The sequence below is a fragment of the Anser anser genome (genome assembly GCF_964211835.1).
Source record: "Anser anser genome assembly, chromosome: 4".
NCBI lineage: Eukaryota > Metazoa > Chordata > Aves > Anseriformes > Anatidae > Anser > Anser anser.
This window is the reverse complement of record NC_139724.1, coordinates 4,841,569-4,859,051: the sequence shown is the minus strand read 5'-3', so window position 1 is coordinate 4,859,051 and position 17,483 is coordinate 4,841,569.

Below are 17,483 nucleotides of genomic sequence, written 5' to 3'. Positions count from 1 at the left end.
ACTATATTTGCTGTGGCAGTAGACAGTGAGCTGGTGGGACATCTGTCATCCCTACTTTTCAGCTCTATGGAAAATACTGCTAGGGCTTCAAAGTCATCTTCCCTTTTCAAAACGAAATTATCAAATAGCATGTTTTAGGGAGGATCGTTGTCTACGTTAATCCCCTGTGTGATCTTTGCCTTTTGCCCTTGGTTTCTTAATTCGCTCAGCTGTTTTGTGCACACTTATCGGACATGTAAGAGCCAGGCCAGCATTTCTAGTCCTTATCAAGGGTGATACTTTGAGCTCTATGCGTGGGTAAAAGGCTTGAGATTTGTACAATATATTAGCTACTGTTTTCTAAAGCATGAAAATCAGTGGAGCTTTATAACCCTGTTGTGAATAGGGAAAGATAGCCTTTTAACTGACGGAGACGGTACCTGCAGTGAAATATGCATTATGAAACCACGAGCACGTTCCTTTATCACAGGACACTGTTGGGAAATGCATTAACTGTTAACCACTAGTTAACTGGCAGGTCAGGCAGACAAACCAAGATTCAATGTAAAGGTCTGTTACCTCTTACAGCAATCCTGGCTGCTCAGCTGGAAGGCTAGCATAAATCAGCAAGGTCTTGTCAATGTGCTTCCTCTGCTGCAATTTGGGAAAGACAGCATATTTTGGTCCCTGGAGGTACAAGAATGGTCAGCAGTTATTCTCATGAATCTCTCAAAGCAAACAAATCTTCTCAGCGAATGAGTACAAACCCCCTGTCTGTGCATCCACATTAAAATAACTAAGCAATGTGCTGTGAAATATGACTATGGCATGTAGAGAAAGTAGCAGTTGGTTGTACTTTAAGTGTCCATGGAAAGGATGGAGATTTATGATAATTCTTCAAAGAACAGCTGAATAAAAAAAATAAGAAAAAAAAAAAAAAGTCTAATGGTTAAAAGTATACGGTGTTACTTGGGAAAAGTATTAGCAACTCATCAAAATACCTGAAAGAAAATAAGTCTGTTTTGCTTCTTAGCAGATCATGTCTTCTGAGGTTTCTGTTGCACTGAATAATTGAATGTGTTTTGGAGGTGGAGGGAAAGCAAAGTGTGGAGATTTGAAATAAATTAAAAAGCCCAGCACCTTAGTAACAAATGGCAACAAAAGTCCAGCTGGCACCAAGTCCCTTTATTCCATGAACCAGGCCACTAAGCACTGGCAGTCAGTGCTTTGATTCCCGTTTGATCTCGGGGTTGGCACTCAGGTAAAGCTCCTATGGAGACCATCCATATGGGAACAACAAAGCCACTCAGATTCTTCCCATTTGCCATGTGGTTCCTTCTCTGGAAATCTTTTTGGGGTGGGTGGACGATGTATGGGTAAGGGATACATATTTGGGTAAGGAATTGCTTTTTCTTGTTAAATACATGTAATGGGTTCAACAAGTGGCTTGATCCTTTTGTCTTTACTCGACAAAGTATCTTACAAGTTTACTAAGTATTTTGCCTGAATAAAGACTGGAGAAAGGGCCTGTAATGAGAATTATACTCTTGAGGTGCAAATTAAGTCTCTGGGTCCCTTGTAGGTCAGTCACCTGAAGGCTTAAATGGCAAGTCCCTTTGTGGCCCAATGTGCGTCCTCGACGATTTCAGAAAGATCCAGCACCATCTCAGCCCAACAGGGACCTGACTTCGAATTGCTCCTGTTCAAATTGAGGTAAGCCATGATCCTTTCCTGTTTCGGCTGGGAAGTTCACAAGGCATGTCATGAAAGCTTATCAGTGTAACTGAATCGGGAGCCATCGCAGGATAAAACCAGCCAATTTCAAGTGGAGGGACAAAAGGTCAGAGAACCGCAAACCCAATACTGTCACCAGCAGCTTGGGTTACAAGGTTACTGTACAGGGAAAAGAGGGGGATGAAGCGTAGCCTAGTAAACACTCAGCTCGCAAAAATAGAAAGTGACATGGATCCTAATGGCAGAAATATGAAGCTACTGTATAGTATATGTTCACCTGCCATTATCACTTACATATGCTGAGAGGGAGGTCAGCTGGCTCCAAACTCTTCTCTGAGGCTGGGAGATACTTTTAAATTAAGATAATGCATTGAATTTAAATTAAATTGGCAGCAGGACAGACTCTGGAACCTGCAGGAGCATTTTGGGAGAGCTTCACTTTGGATAACAGCATTTTGTGGTCTCTGAGGTTCTATCAGTGTTGCTCTGGCAGTTTACATTCAGGTAAAACTGAGTATGGAAATGATAAAGCTTTCTGCCTGACACAGTCTGATCCCATTTGAGCATCCTTTTTGGTAAACTACTGCACTTTTTATTTGCAGTATGCCAGAAACCAACTCTTTGAGGGACTGTTTTCAGTCCCTCTTCTTTGCTTTTAAGAAGAGATCTAAGTAGAACGTAGTTCATTCCAAGTGAAATCCCCTTGGTACCAACTGTGATTCACGTGTATCTCCTCCAGTACTGCATCAATGACAGAGTGCTGGATGCTGTTGTCTGGTACAACCAAAGAAGAAAGATTGTGGGCGCGAGATTTATGCCTCTTTAAGAAATTGTGTTGGAAATAAATAATGTAGGCATAAAGAGTAACAGCACTTAAGAAGGTTAGATAGAAAGTCTCGGTTTACTTTTGACAAGAAAAGAGAAGAAGCCAAAGTAAGGAGGTTGGTCAAAAGACACCATCAACTGTTAGTCTGTGTGAGCCAGAGTCCAGTTAGTCTCAGCCATGCTTCTGAGTCAGCGTGGCGTGCTGGATGAGTTGGGGTGCCAGGTCCTGTTCTGCCTCTCGGTGCATGTCAACATTGGAACAAGCCATAAAAAAACCAGGTTGTTTTACAAATACCTGCAAGGCTTTCAAAACTTTTGAAACCTTCTGAAATCTCTGATCAGACACAACTTTTTGAAACCTCTGCTTGCAGAGTGAAAAGGTCACTCTCTGTATTTAAGTTTTCCTCTCTTACGTACACAGGACTTGCAAAACCCAGTCAAAAACGTTGAAACTGACAGTTCAAACAAGTGTGTTTGGTTTGACAGAACCATTTCTGAAACAAAATGTAATTGCCAAACATCCCCAGTGTAATTGCAGCCTAGTAATTCAGAATAAAGCAGACAGAGGGGTGGGGATCGCATTCAAAGACTCCCACAAAAAACAAGAGTTTTGTACCTGCCCTGTCTGACCGTGTCTCGACCTTTATGTGCCTCCATCAATCTAAAACCAGTTGCATGTTTTTGGTACTCTTGTGATCAGAAACAGAAATCAGAAACTGTTTTTTCCTTTTATTTATTTATTATTAATATTTTTTCTTCCATGTATAAGGGCCATGATGTACTTGTGCCTGATACTGTGTGGAGCTATTCATTTGATTTTTTTCAGACAAGTCATGGACTTTTACTCCCTGATAAGTACATTCCTAGTACGTGGAAATAGTGCAGTGTCCTGCTGCTATCAATGTGTTTATATGTATGGAGGAAAATTCCTGGATATTATTGCAGGAGACCTGTTAGGATTCTGAATGAAGAGTGAATGAACCTTCCCTGCCTTAAAACCAGGCTATTTTAGATAACACGAACCAAATTGTAGTAACTCTCCTTTGAAGTTCTTTAAAGTTTGATTATCTCCATGTACCGAACTTCCAAACTAATCCCATGCAAACAGTACTGAACTACTACTTCCAGTAGACATGCTGTGCAAGCGATATAATGTAATAAGCCATGATATTTGTGTGAGTATGCCGTGCCGACCTCTAAAAGTGTAATTTTCCCTTACTTGTATTTAGTTACCTGTGACCAAAACACTGATCATGCTCATCAGTTAGTATTACCTGGTTTTAGGAATAAATTCAGGCCAACAACATGCTTACAACCTCTAGCTAAACAATAAGATTATTTATTTTTAAAAGCTGTGCAGTAAAGGGAGTTAGGCTGGAGACACAACTGAGAAAGGAATTACAGTTAACATTGGTTGCAGTAAATACAGCATTGAGCAGCTAGATAGATGTTGGTGTTTGGAAGCTGGAATTGGAAAGATGAGTTCAATATCAGCAGAGGGAAATTCTCTACCTCAGGACCCACCGTAACAAAGTCTGCATTGAGACATTTATTTAGAAAGAGGAGGGGAAGGGGAAGAGATCAGAATGAAAAATTGTGGCTGGGTAGTCCCGGAGTCTGAGAAAAATAGGGAAGATCTAGCAGCGAGCTGAGCAGTCAACACAAAACATGCCCTGATAGAAACTGAACTATGATTCATTTATGTATTTATATCTCTGCTCCACAGTAATGCCAAGCTTTTCCACACATCTTATTAATTTTTTCAGTAAACACAGACACAAAAAGGAGACCCTTTAAGTGCAGTTAGAGTATTTATTGAGTAGCTTTTTTTTTTTTTTTATCATTATTGAATAGCTATCTGGCAGTGTTAATAGTAACTAACAACAAAGAAATGATTGCTTATGGTTGATGTCATATGTCCTACCAGGTCTCTCAAGGTTCAGTAAGAAATTAAACATCAAACAAACCAAAAAAAGACTACAAGAGCTAAATGCAACAAACCAACTAAATGATAATTTATGGGGATTCTGTTGTTCTTAAAGACTAAGTCATGCTCTCACCTCTAAAGGTTGTTTCTGTTAACCACTGTTCCCTCTGCCCTATGATTAGTCCAAATTATACATAAACTGGGAAAAGAGCCAGCTTTTGTGATTACAGATTCCATGAAATTCATGCAAATGAACGCGCAGGGTCAAAAGCTTGTTTCTCCTGAAGGGCACATGTCCCAGATACTTTGCAGTCCCAAGGAGGGTCAAGAAAATCTGAATCAGGGAGGCGAGAAACAGAGCAAAGTCACTTGTTATAGACCATTTGTTTCAGATGTTGCTAGCTGTATAATATATGCTTGGAAAAAAAAGAAAAAAAAAAAGAAAAAGAAAAGAAAAAAAAAAGAGGGGTGTGTGTTTGTCTGGTAGGGAATGTAGGGAATCCAAATGATATATAGCATTTCTTCTGCATCCTTGCATGTTTGATTTCCATATGCCTCATGCCTTTGCGGTATAAAAATATAGAAGTCATATACTTACCCAGAGCTTAGAAAATATCCCATTTGCATCCTACCTGGTTGCTCTGTCAATACACAGTCATTAATTCCATAAGCCTACTAAGATGTTATATCACTTCCTATGAAAGCCTTTGATGAAGGTGGCTCAGGTAACGCAGTAAGCAGGTTATCCCATTGCATAATTTGCTTGCTGGTAAAATTAGACTTGGACTAAACCGACAAAGTTTGTGTTGAGATCCACATTTTTCTGACTCTCAGGTACATTTCAGTCATTTCAAAATATTGTTACCGGACTAATTTGCAAATTGCCATCTAAAGTTAGAGTAATGATTGCAGAAGGACTTTAGGCTTGTATTTTCGATCTTAAAAGTAGAAATAAAAGCAGTAAAAGATGTAAGGGTGTGGAGACCCTAGTGCTTTTGTGCTAAATTATAAAAATCCTAAGCATTTGTAACCCACACATGTGACCCATCATTGTTCCCATCTGTGTTACCCTCCAGAGAGGGGTGCCTGCATCCAAGCTGCCCATGAGGAATGGCCTTTCACCTCAACTCCCTAGCTGTGTGCAGAAATGTTTGGAAGAAAGCTATAGGCCAACATCACGCAACAGAGAGAGAACACTTTAATAGCGTACACAACGGCTGGCCATGGAGAGAACTGTTGATTGTGTCACACAATTTCTGGCTTTTGTAGAGGATTCCCATAGGTGGTGGTAAGGCCTTGTAATGCAAAAGACACCTAACTCTATAATAGCCTCTGCATGGATTAGGCAAGAGGTGCATGGAGTTTAGCCCCATCAAATGTTTTTCGGGAGTTTCTTTCCTCTACCAAGTTGATAGCAGATCTGTGCAATATCAGTTCTAAGTTTAACAGATGAAGCAATGCATTTTAGAAAAGTGTGGTTTTTTTTTTTTTTCACCTAGAAGTTTGTTTTAAGCACTGCAGTTTTAGATATATTCCTTGAAAGTGTGTTTTAACAGAAATTGTTACTTTGACCACATCCATGAAGCAAAATAATATCTTCTGAATGATATTTTCTGAGGTGGCTTCACTGAAAAACACTGAATATATCCTGAAAGAGAAGACCAAGTAAATACTCCAATGATACTCATTTTTTAGAACAGCTGCTGAGTATTGAAGGTCTTAACTCCTAATTTTTGATCACTTAAGATTGGCAAAGAATTGGATTCTAAAGAATGGTCATACATAATACAAGTAATACTTACAAACCTGACTTTATAGTAAAACCTTCCCCAGCAAAAGAACAGCTGGTATTTGTTTTTCTTGTTCTTATTTGTTGAAGCATATATATTTAAAATTATTATTAAATTGACAAACAAAACAAATATTTCCTTCAGCGCCATTGTGAATTCTGCTCTGACTTCTCACAGTTGGAAATGTGACCAGCTACAATGGAGGCAATGAGACTCTGTTGTGGGCAGGCCAAAGACTTTGGAGATCACTTGCTGGAGCTTCATTGCTCAAAAAATTCCTGGATGGCTTCCCTGCAGGTCAGAAATGCACCCGCGTTGCTGCTTACCAGTCCGTGCCACCTCTTCCTCTCTTGAGTGTACCAAGACAATGTTGAAGCATGCAGTGTAGAAAACTGTATTCCTGTCCTTGTGAGTGCTGGAACTAGTGGTGAGGAACAGAGGATGATGAGGAGGAGAGAGCCCATGCAGAAGGCAGAGGTAGAAAATAAGAGGTAGGGGCTGAGAAGGCATGGAGGGACAGGAGGGAGGGAGAAGAGGCAGCAGCAGTGAGGCTTTCTCTCTCTCCCTCTCTGTCCCTCTCCGTTTAAAGAAAGCCACACTTGATTTATCTGGTGAACAAGCTACCACACATCTCTCTCAATCACTGCTGCCAAGAGAGGGGGAGCTGTGGTGGACTGGCAGCAGTGGTGGATGAGTAGGGCATTTTGACTGCAGCAGAGGTCTCTGATAGGATGTGGGATGAAAGGGGGATTCCTTTTTCCAGACAAATAGTAAACATAATTTCTCAGATACACTTGCAATTGCTTATATTAGCTAGAAATTAGTGCCAGGAATGAAGTGGGACAGCACGATGCTTGTTTACAAGCCAACCCGACAACTCTTTGGGCCAGCTTGTTTAATTTGTGTTGATTCTTCCTTTTTGTGGTATATTAGTGCAAGATAGCGTAACTTGAGAGTACGCGTGCTGGTGGAAACTAATGGAGTATAGGTTTGTACTTCAGGCTATCGATGCACTTTGTGGGTAAAAACACTCTGAAACTTTGTGTTTCATGGAGTAGTTTAAAGGCATGAGATTGAGGATACAGACACATGAGGAAAGATGCTGATCCAGGGCTGCTGTTACTTGGCATAACTTCATTGAAGCCAGTAGTGCCACACTAATTTACACCAGCTGGGGATATGGTCTGTCCTAGCAAATTTAAGAGCTGTCTTGTTTGTTAGAGCTGATGAGCGAACAGAAGCCTGATTTATTCTTTCATGCAGAAAGCTGTGTGCAGTTCAAATATTTTCACGCGTGTTTAATGATGGACACACACACACTCTTCTCTCTGTCTCCTTCACTCTGCTGGATTGTTCCAAGCCATTGAAATGTTAATATGTGTAAGGAAATGTGCTTCCAAGGCATTTTTAAAAAGTACAGTGCTTGGAAGCAAGGAATCCATGCAGGATATGTATCAAGATATTTTCCCTGCAGCAGTCCTAAACAAGGTGGATAGTCAGTCTCTACTAACCTGAAACACCTCCTTTCCTTCCTACTGATCCTCCTACACGTTATAAATTTGTGGATGGCCATTCTTGCCTCTTGCTCTTATTCGGTGTCCTGAGCTCGGGCTGTACTGTGCTCTGGCTAGATGCCAGTACCTTCACGTGAAATAACAGACAGGACATATAGGCTTCTTGAATTTTATTCCAGTGGCCCTCTACCCCCATTTTGTTTTCTTTTGAAAATTTTGTTTTCTTTTTCTTATTTTTTTTTTCTTAATCTGAAAATCACAATCATTGAAGTGTTCAGTGGCATTTTTGGGTATTGTCTCTTCACAATAGCCCACTTCATCAGCTGAATCCCAGGGTTGTGCCTGAGTCCTGGTACGGTGATCTGTAGTTACACAGTTTTGCTAGAGCAATGAGTACCTCTGATGGGCACCTTCATGAGGCTGGTATTTAACCCCCTAACTTCAGGGTGGACCATCCAATACCAGATGCTGGGTCTGTCCACTTGTGGAGCACCCTGGAGCCACAGTTAGACACAGATGAGCTGAATACGTTTGACTGAATTTCTATCAAATTTGCCAGAGCATATAGAGTTTATAGACTCTATGCTATCTGCAGCAGGACAGTTTATGCTTAATCTGGCACAGCATCTGTCAAAATAAACTTCCCCTTTCTCTCCTCTCCACTCCAGGCTTGAACCTGGAGGGTGAATCTGTACTGAATCAGCTCTCTGTAGCTTGTGGCTACGGTGGTTTGATCTGGTAGTAGCCAGCCTAAAAATGTCACATCAAATCCTGGCCTCAGGTATATGCTTTGTGGTCAAGAGCACGGTGCTGAAAACTGGGCTTCCTGCCTAGCTAGCTGAAGGCTAGGATGCAAATACCAGTGTTGTGTAGAGCACCAGCTTTTAGGACAGGCAGAACCACAGCCAACACAAAGAAATACAGGGTGCCTTGAATGATTTTGGGGTAATCTGTTGCCACTGCTTGTATTTCATTATTTTAATATATTTTAAAATATATTTTTGTGTAGTAGTTGTGCCAGGCATTCTAAATAGAGAGATTTGCTACATGTACAGATGAACAGGTATTTTCTTTTTGCCTTTACAAGCCCTTGGAAGAGGTCGATGATGCCTTTCTCTGAGGGTTAGAAGTCATGAGGTAAGCAGCTCAGACTGGCCTAGCACGTGGCACTGGGAACAAGGATGCAGGTTGCCCCTCTTGCAGGCAAAAGGTTTAACGAGCTGTCTGAAGAGCCACTGACTGTTAGCAGCATCATTGCATTAGCGACTGCTGTGGTGATTCATTATGCAGCTATAAGGCCCAGACTGATCCTCTCTGTACACCTTGCAGGGTTACTGAGCGGCAGTTGTGCAAGCTGTGAGTGGACCTGGAGTGCTGGGGTCCCAAGGTTATGAACCCAAAGGCCTTCAGTGTCCAGAGGTCATTAGTTACAACATTTGCTATATAACTGAAGGATGTTGGCAGGAATTAATTAATAAAAGGGTTCTCCAGAAAACTCCCTTCTTTTTACTACTCCCTTTGTTCTTAGAGAAGACCTGAATTAAATGAATGCCAAAAAGTCTACTGAAAAGGAAAGGAGAGAACAGTGAAATACAAATTAAATCAAAGTACTTCTAAAAAAAGAACTCAGTTCTGCTCTGTGTCAGATCTCAAATTCTGTCTTTCGGAGTGGATTAATCTAAAGTGGAACAAGGCAGACTGATTCCAGAGCAGGTTTTCACACACAAGTTATTCAGCAGTAGCTATTGCAATGTTCATGTACTCTGTCTTGGTCAGAATTAACTTTCAAGTACAGGCAAACCCTTTCATTAGATTTGAGTCAATTGCAAAAACATTTAATAAAGGTAATTAATTAAAAAATATGCAATGGCATTCTTAGTTCATTTTGCTTTTGCACGGACATTTGTGATCTGGGAGTAAAAAACTATGTTCCAATAAATAGGGACTTTGTCAATCTCCTATGACAGTGTTTGCCCACGTATTTATACCAGAACTATTGATATGCCTGATCTGAAAATGATTAAGGAATCAACAGTTCAGGGAGCACTTGAAACTTAAATAATGTCTTCTCTGTGCACTGTACTCATAGCATTACAGATATAAATTATTCCTGGGCAGCCCACTGGTCAAACAAATGTTTACAACTTCTGTAAGGGGAGCACAGAGAGAATTGTTGAAGACATAATCCCATACATCCCCATTTGCCTGGGCTGTGGTCATCCCTGACTTCATTGCCACAGATTCTTCCTTCAGTGTGCATTAGATCTGTTGTCTCAAGCAACAGGAAAATGAAGTTGCTTGTGCACTTTGCATTGGCTTTCAAATCAACGTTGAGTTTGTCATTGACATTTCAGTGGGAATTGTACCTCTCCGTTCAAAGAATGAATTTTGGCAGCTTCTCCTTTAGTTAATCCTTTTAAAAGTGCTTAAACATCACTGATAGTATTGGGATCTGCATGCATGATTTCTGGGCAACTACTCAAAACTTACTAAGCAATGATCTTTTTTGTTTAATCATTCACAATAAATGTTCCATAAATGAACTGATAGCAGAGTCATGGGACATTTTTTCCCCCACTGGTATTGTACAAATGATGAGACTTGAAAAAGTTTTTGAAAGCTAGACAGTATAAAATGATTTTTTTCTGCTGCTGCAAGAAACAAGAACTTGTTTGAAACTGGTGGAGTCAGATCTCCTTAAGTCACTACTGCATGTTTTATCTTGTAAAAAGATCATGTTTTGGGAAATCTAGGTATTGAAAGAATGATGTATGTTGTTCGGTTCGGTAACAGGAAGGGTGAGGCATATGCGATGCACCATTAGAAATTGCACAGACTTTTATGAAGCCTAACCAAGGGAAAATGCTTGTGTATTACCAAAATCTTCAAATAATTCTAGAAATCTGTCATTGCATACCCACTGGGAGAGATTCTTGGTTCTGAGATGAGGCAATGCTGCTGCTCTAAGGCTCTCAGCAAGAACATACCAGTGGCTGGCTTATAAATAACTTCCATGCTGGCAGAGATTGCTACTGTCTGTCCTTGTGTTGTGCGCTCAGAAAGTGCTTAAAGTTTGTGTGATTCTTCCTGTTCCTTGTTTTAGTTTCCTGTTTGCCTCTTGCCTAAGACAATCTGGCACCCGTAGGCCAGAATGTTTCACCACTTCTCCCCGAGCAATCTGCTCTTCATACCTATGGTTCAGTTGCCACAAACCTTCCTGCTTGAGCGGCCTGCTACAAACCCCATTCAGCAGGAGCCAAAAGCAGCGTTTGTTTTGTAAGGAGACATTGCTCATGAAGCCGCATTCATTTACAAAAGGCAAGAAATGCAGCCACAGAAAATGCAGGTGCACGTGGTGGGCCACTCTATAAAAATGAATGCTCTACTTGGGCAAGGTGTTGGGTTGTTTACTGCCTAAGTATAAAGCCCCTCTAATTCAATAGAAACTGGTCTGGGAACACAGGAAAGAAAAAATAACCTTTCTTGAGGTAATTTGCCATTCACAAACACAAGGGGATTGTTACCCCACATGCCAGCGGTGCCACCTTTGACTTCCAGTCGCCTAGCAGTTGACTGAGGGATCTGGTTGAAACAAGGCAAGAGGGCAGTCTGTGAATGGACCAAGAGAAGCGGGGTGGGGGGAACTAGTCGCACGAATTTCCAGGTGCTTTTTGGGGGAGTGTAAGAGGGAAAGTAAGCAGAGTGAGAATTTTGAAGATACTAGGCCTGTTGGTCAGTATTCCCATAGGCAGGGTGGTTTTGCTTCTGAGTGACGGAAGAGAGGTTTTACTTTCAGAAAGCTCAGCACTCCATGCACACCACTGGTCTCAGGCTTCTGAAGAGCAGAATTGCTGAATACTGTGCCACCCGTAGCATCAGAGCCTGGGGAGAGACCTACAGCCCCATGCTCAGCCCAAGAGCAGAGGAGCTCCACCTCAGGAGAGCTGAAGGGCATGAAGGTGGGCACCGAAGGTACTGCACTGCAAGATTTCTGCAGGGTAGCTAGCCCTGTAGTCAGATTGGCTATTTCTGGTTACAAACATTTTGTAGCCTTTTAATGTTTCAAGGGTCTCTAAGGCATTTTTGGTTGCGAGATTTTCATAGGAGCTCATTTCTGACAGCATTAAATCTATAGTTAATCCAGGTTAATCCACATAACATGTTTTGCTGCAAAGATATACTCAATGTAAAGAATAGTATGCAATGAAGACGTGGACTCGTGGACTCATAAGTGAGGGGCTTTTTTGTTATTGTAGTCTAATTTGTCAACTGTAATTTGAAAGCTCTACATTATTAGGCATTTGTATTTAGATGGTGTTTTCTTTCTTTTTCAGCAGTGGCCTGCAGACATCTTACTGCATTTTCCTTTTCCTTTTCCTTTTCCTTTTCCTTTTCCTTGGCACCTGTGGAAATACCTTTTCCATGACACTGGTATGCTAAGGTATTCTTAAAGGCTTTACCTGCAATTACTAGCCTCTGCCTCAGCCCAACGCCTACTTGATAAGATGTCTTCCGTTCTTTATCTCAGAAACATGTAAAATGGTGATTCCCTGTTTCACTTTACACTTATTGAACATAAAGAGATTGTCTCACAGATAAATTGCTTTGCAACATGTATGCATATATGTTTCTATATGTTTGTGCCTAGATAAAAAGATATGTATATCTATACATGCCCCCACATGTATAATGCATATATACACACATATATTTACATATCTATGTCAAAAGAAACTTTCATATGTCAAACTTAGCTGATGTTGGAACTCTTTTTTTTTTTTTTCCCGCTGGAGTTTCACCACCTGTAAGTGTCCTCATTTGGCTGTGAATAGAGAGAAGCATTAAATGCCGTGATTATTTTTGCAGAGACCCAAGTTGGGAATCTGGTCTTGTCTCATAGGCACTCAGAGGTCTCATCTGTACTATAATGTTTTTCTTCAAAGGTGATTGTGCAAACTATGGCCCATTCTTATAGCCTATTTATGATTTGTATGATCTGTGTCTTGGCTAACAGGGAGCAGAGTAAAGCTAATGTGACTGAGAGCTGATCAGTACTTTGTGGACAGAAACTTTGCTCTCAAGAGCAAGCCACTGGAGCGTGTTAGAAGCAGATTTTCCAGATGAACTCCTTTCCTGTCTTATTTTGCGATTAGAATGAAAAAATGAAGGACTTGGGACCAGAAGCCTTCTTTTCACTTAAGAGAAGTGCTCTGAGCAAGCTGAAAAAGATATTTACAGATTTTTAAGTTTCCTGGGAGTTGCAAGCCAGACTGCTTGCTTCCCTGTTGTTCAGTAGTTGTGTCTCTTCACTGCTTCATGATATTTACTGGAATCAGTCCATAACTTTGTACTGCACATAGTAGAGCTTTATTCCTTGACAAAACCATGTTCAAGTGGGGAATAAACTGAAGTAACTGCAAATAAGTAAATTGAACTAACTGTACCTTGTGACTTGCCGTCCTATGTAATTAGGGATTGTGCCTGATAAGGTGATTAGCCTTTACAAACCATAACAAAGATTATTAGAGCTGCTTTCATAGGTGAGAGCAAACAGAGACATAAAGACGCTAAGTCACTTGCTGAGCTGTGTGATGAGTCAACAGCTAATCTGAAGCCAGGAGTCTTCTTTCTGCCTTGTCGATTATAAAAGACTCTTAGCAACCTTTAGTGAGCCACATGGAAAAACTTTTCTTCGTGTTCTTCCCCTTTCCCTTCCAATTCCTTTTCTTTCTTTCATTTTTTCTTTATTCCTTATCGTTGTTGACATATGTTACTGTGATACTGGAGCAGTATTTAGCCTGATGTACCTGAATGGATGCTGTTTTGCTTAGTACAGATTGGTCTTGAGCTGTCAGGCTCAGTGAAGGCTTTAAACTTTTGAAGCTTTCTATCTAGGATAGAAGCCCAAAAATATTTCCATATGAAATATCAACATGAGGAGTCCCTCTGTGCAGACTTTTCTCTCACGACCTTTGTAAGATATGCTGTGTCTCCGGAGACTGAAGCCTTCAGAGGCAACGTGATAAAATCCAGTCACATTGCAAGTCAGTGGCAAATGCAAAAATGCAGTTTGTCTTTTCTCATTCTGCATCTGAAGCCTTTTCAGCTGAACCGTAGGAACCAGGCACCAACATCAAGTGTTTCAGGGTGGCAGAGACAGGGAAATCCTGTCGCTGTCACTTGGCCTTGTTTTCCCTTGCATAAGCCTTCTGCCAGAGCTTGGTTGGCAGCGGCACAAGCCAGATTCAGACTGGAAAGGTCATCACTGAGAAAGCTGGAAGACTAAATGAACCTTTCTGCTGCTACAAGAAATGTGCTCTGCTTGCTAGTGTGAGTCAGTTGTTTTTCTATATTATTATATTAAACGGAGGGGAAAAAAAAAACACAACAAGGCAGATCAAACATGCTTATATACAATATGCTTATATGCATATATACAGTACTTAACCACGCAATATAATGAATAGTGTTTCATGGAAATCCCAGTCCCCGATCTTGTCTCCTCTAGCACATTACCAAGTGCAGCTTCCTTAACAGGCTCTGTTTTTCAGCTTGTAGCTTAGAGTACCTGCAACACTTACTGTTTAGGGGATGCCTATACAAATTCTTGTGCCCCATTTTGCAAGAGACATTTAAACAGCTTTCTCCACTGATAGAAATATTTTTATGAAAGGTGTTTTTGACTTCTGCTTCTAGGCTCTAGTTTTTACACGTTGTTGCTGAAAAAATGTGGTTTTAGATGAGGGTGTCCCATTTTGCTGCCTTAAAATTGAAATTTTGTCTCCATTCATAATCTTCTTCTTCTTTTTTCTGTTTTCTTTTTTCTTTTTTTTCTTTTTTCTTTTTTTCTTTTTTCTTTTTTCTTTTTTTTATTTTTATTTTTTCTTTTTTCTTTTCTCCTTTTTTCTTTTTTTCTTTTTTTTACTTTTTTCTTTTTTTTACTTTTTTTTTCTTTTTTCTCTTTAAACAGAAATACACTGCATGTTGTAACCATATGCATGTAAAAAAAAATGTCTGAGGTTTGTCCATTGGTCCCCTTCATTCATCTCTCTCTCTCTCTCTCTCTCTCTCTATTTTTTTTTTTTTTAAACCAGATAACATCAGAGCTTGCTTTTTCTGGGGATGTGGGTATGTGGGGGGCTTTTCCCCTCTGGAATATGTTGCGTTGGGGCTGTCTGCTAGTTAGCATCCACCAAGTTTACAGCTCTGAAGATTGTAAATGTATTTTATCTATGTCTGAAAAAAAACATACATCTAGAAAGCATCAGAAAAATGTAAGACTCCTGCATGTGCATGTGTGATGTGGAGAAATAGGCATGAAGAGATTCTGAATGAAACTAGCCATTTGCATCTATCTTGGCCTTTGGGTCTCCCACATCGTCCTCTCCTTCAGATTGTAACCACAAAACTGATCAGATTGCTGTGATCCAGATTTCTTGTTGGTAAGGGTGTTTCTCCCTTCTCTGTGTTTCTCCCTTCTCTGTAAACAAGACAAACCTGTTTTTTCTCAATAATTCTTCTAGTCCATGTATTTCTACTGCAGTGTTTAATGGAGCTAGGGCGGAGGCATACTCCCCAGATGTGGACATGCTCCAATTCCCTGGCAGGTCAGGGATGTTATGTTGACATAGCAACTTTTGATCCTGTTTCTTCTCCCCAGAACAGTGCCTTCTAAGGCACAACTTTCCTACTCTGCAAAGGTTTAATCCTGCTTGCTTTTATGTAGGTGAATTAACAGGTGGTTGGTTCAGACTCTCACAGTGCTCTTTCATCAGTAGCTGCAGCAAGCACCTTCCTTTCTTTTCCCTTGTTCTGAACAGCCTTTTTTCTTTAAAAGCCCTAAAAGTGCAATGTAAAAGTGATTGAAATAGTAATTGTAATAGTAATAGTAAATTGTAAATTATGATTATGAGCTGCGATAAAGATAAAAGTAGCTCCAGTGTGTTCCCCACTTGGGAAGGAGTCCTGCCTTTCCCTCACCCCACTGCCTCTTCTTCCTGCTGCTTGTCTTGCTCAGGCTCAGACCCCCTCCAAGAATGGTCATTGGCCTCGCAGAAAACTGATGGCGAAAGAAGAAAAAAGGGGAGGTGTATATTTTTTTCTGCAAGGTGAGTGAATTGAACTGGCTTACAGGGGTATCTGATGAACTCGAGGGCTGGGGAGGAGGTTGAACCACCTGGCCAGAACCAGGAACTGCACAGCCAGGACAGGAGAGGAAAAAGGGGAACAAAGACGTTGGGTAGGGGAAGAACTTTACCTGTTCAGTGAACAGAACATATTTGATCAGTTCAACTGACCAGAACAACTGTTCGTGTTTGGCCTTAATTACTTCTGCTTACTCTCTTTCAGCCTTTAGTCAGTCTCTTCTAATTAGTAAACCCTTCACAGCAGGGGTTGTGCATAATCTTGTTGGGGGACTCTGAGATACTGCAAAAACATTAACAAAAAAATACAGTAATAGTAATTTTTGTAATTTGCAAATAGCAAATTTTGTAATTTGCTCAACTCCTGTTAACTGGTGGATTGGATCCTCCATATAAATTCATATAAAAGTGTGTATCAGAGAAGTGCTTGCCTCTCTTGTTTAAAGAAAATAGAAGATTTATCTGTTCTCGGTAACTTGTACCTTGCACGATTAGCTACCATTAGCAGAACAGATAGGTAGAAAACTTCCTGCTTTGTGAAGCAGAAACTGGATGTAAAACACTATCCAACTGGAGCAATTGTTTCTCCATGTAATTTTAGTATATGCAGAAACAAGACAGGTAGAGGCCCAGGCCCCTTGTGCTTATGAACTTGCAACCTTTATTTCCCTCCAAATTTAGATTAATTGGATATTTTTCTAGTTCTTCATCATGTTTTTGGAAATTACATATTAATGACCTGCCACAAGGCTGTTGGGCTGTGTTCTTTGGAGCGTAACCCTCCCAGTTGTTGGGAACAGCATGCTGCTTGTTCTGCACACTGTGGGTGAGGCACAATGTAAGGAGCCCTCACCTGATATTGGGAATGACTTAAGCTGTGCCTTTAGACACATACCTTGGTAGGAAAAGTGGGTGGGAGGGGAAAGAAAGGGGTAAGTTTGTTGTTGTTGTTGTTGTTGTTGTTTTGTTTTTAATTGAAAGGAGACAGGTGCAACATGTTCAGCTAGTTTAATTTGCCGACAATGAGCGCAAGGTGTTGGCCTCTTAGTAGCATGTAAGGAAGGTGCTTTCACCAGCTTCAAAGGGTTGGTTAATTTTGAGTCCACCATGGAGCTGCTAGTGCCGATGTGTGGCTACAGGGGTACATTAAGCCAGCTGTAGAAAGCACTGTGGCAGCCTTGATTTTGAGCAAAGTGCCATGGAAAAGCGCCTTTGGTATGTTGGTACTTGTACTACGTTAGTCTGTCAGTGGTTTATCTAGTTGGAAGAAATTCCTCTACCAGCCTTCCACAGGAGGTTGACTTGGGCCTTTGTGCGGATGGAGAGGCCTGTGCCATGGGTCCTGGCGCAGAGCCGGCAGGGCCCAGCCCTGTTTGCAGCACAGCCCTGCAAGCAGTGGAGCTGTGGCAGCTGGGATAACCTCCAGCACGGGGGGTGAAAGCTGTGTACAGCAGAGGACCACACAGAGCCTCGGGGAGACACAGCCAAGCCAGCTCTGTTTTGGCATGGGGAGAAGCCCAGGCCAAAACTGAAGTGGTTTTCCTCATCAAGCGGGTGTTACTGAAGAACG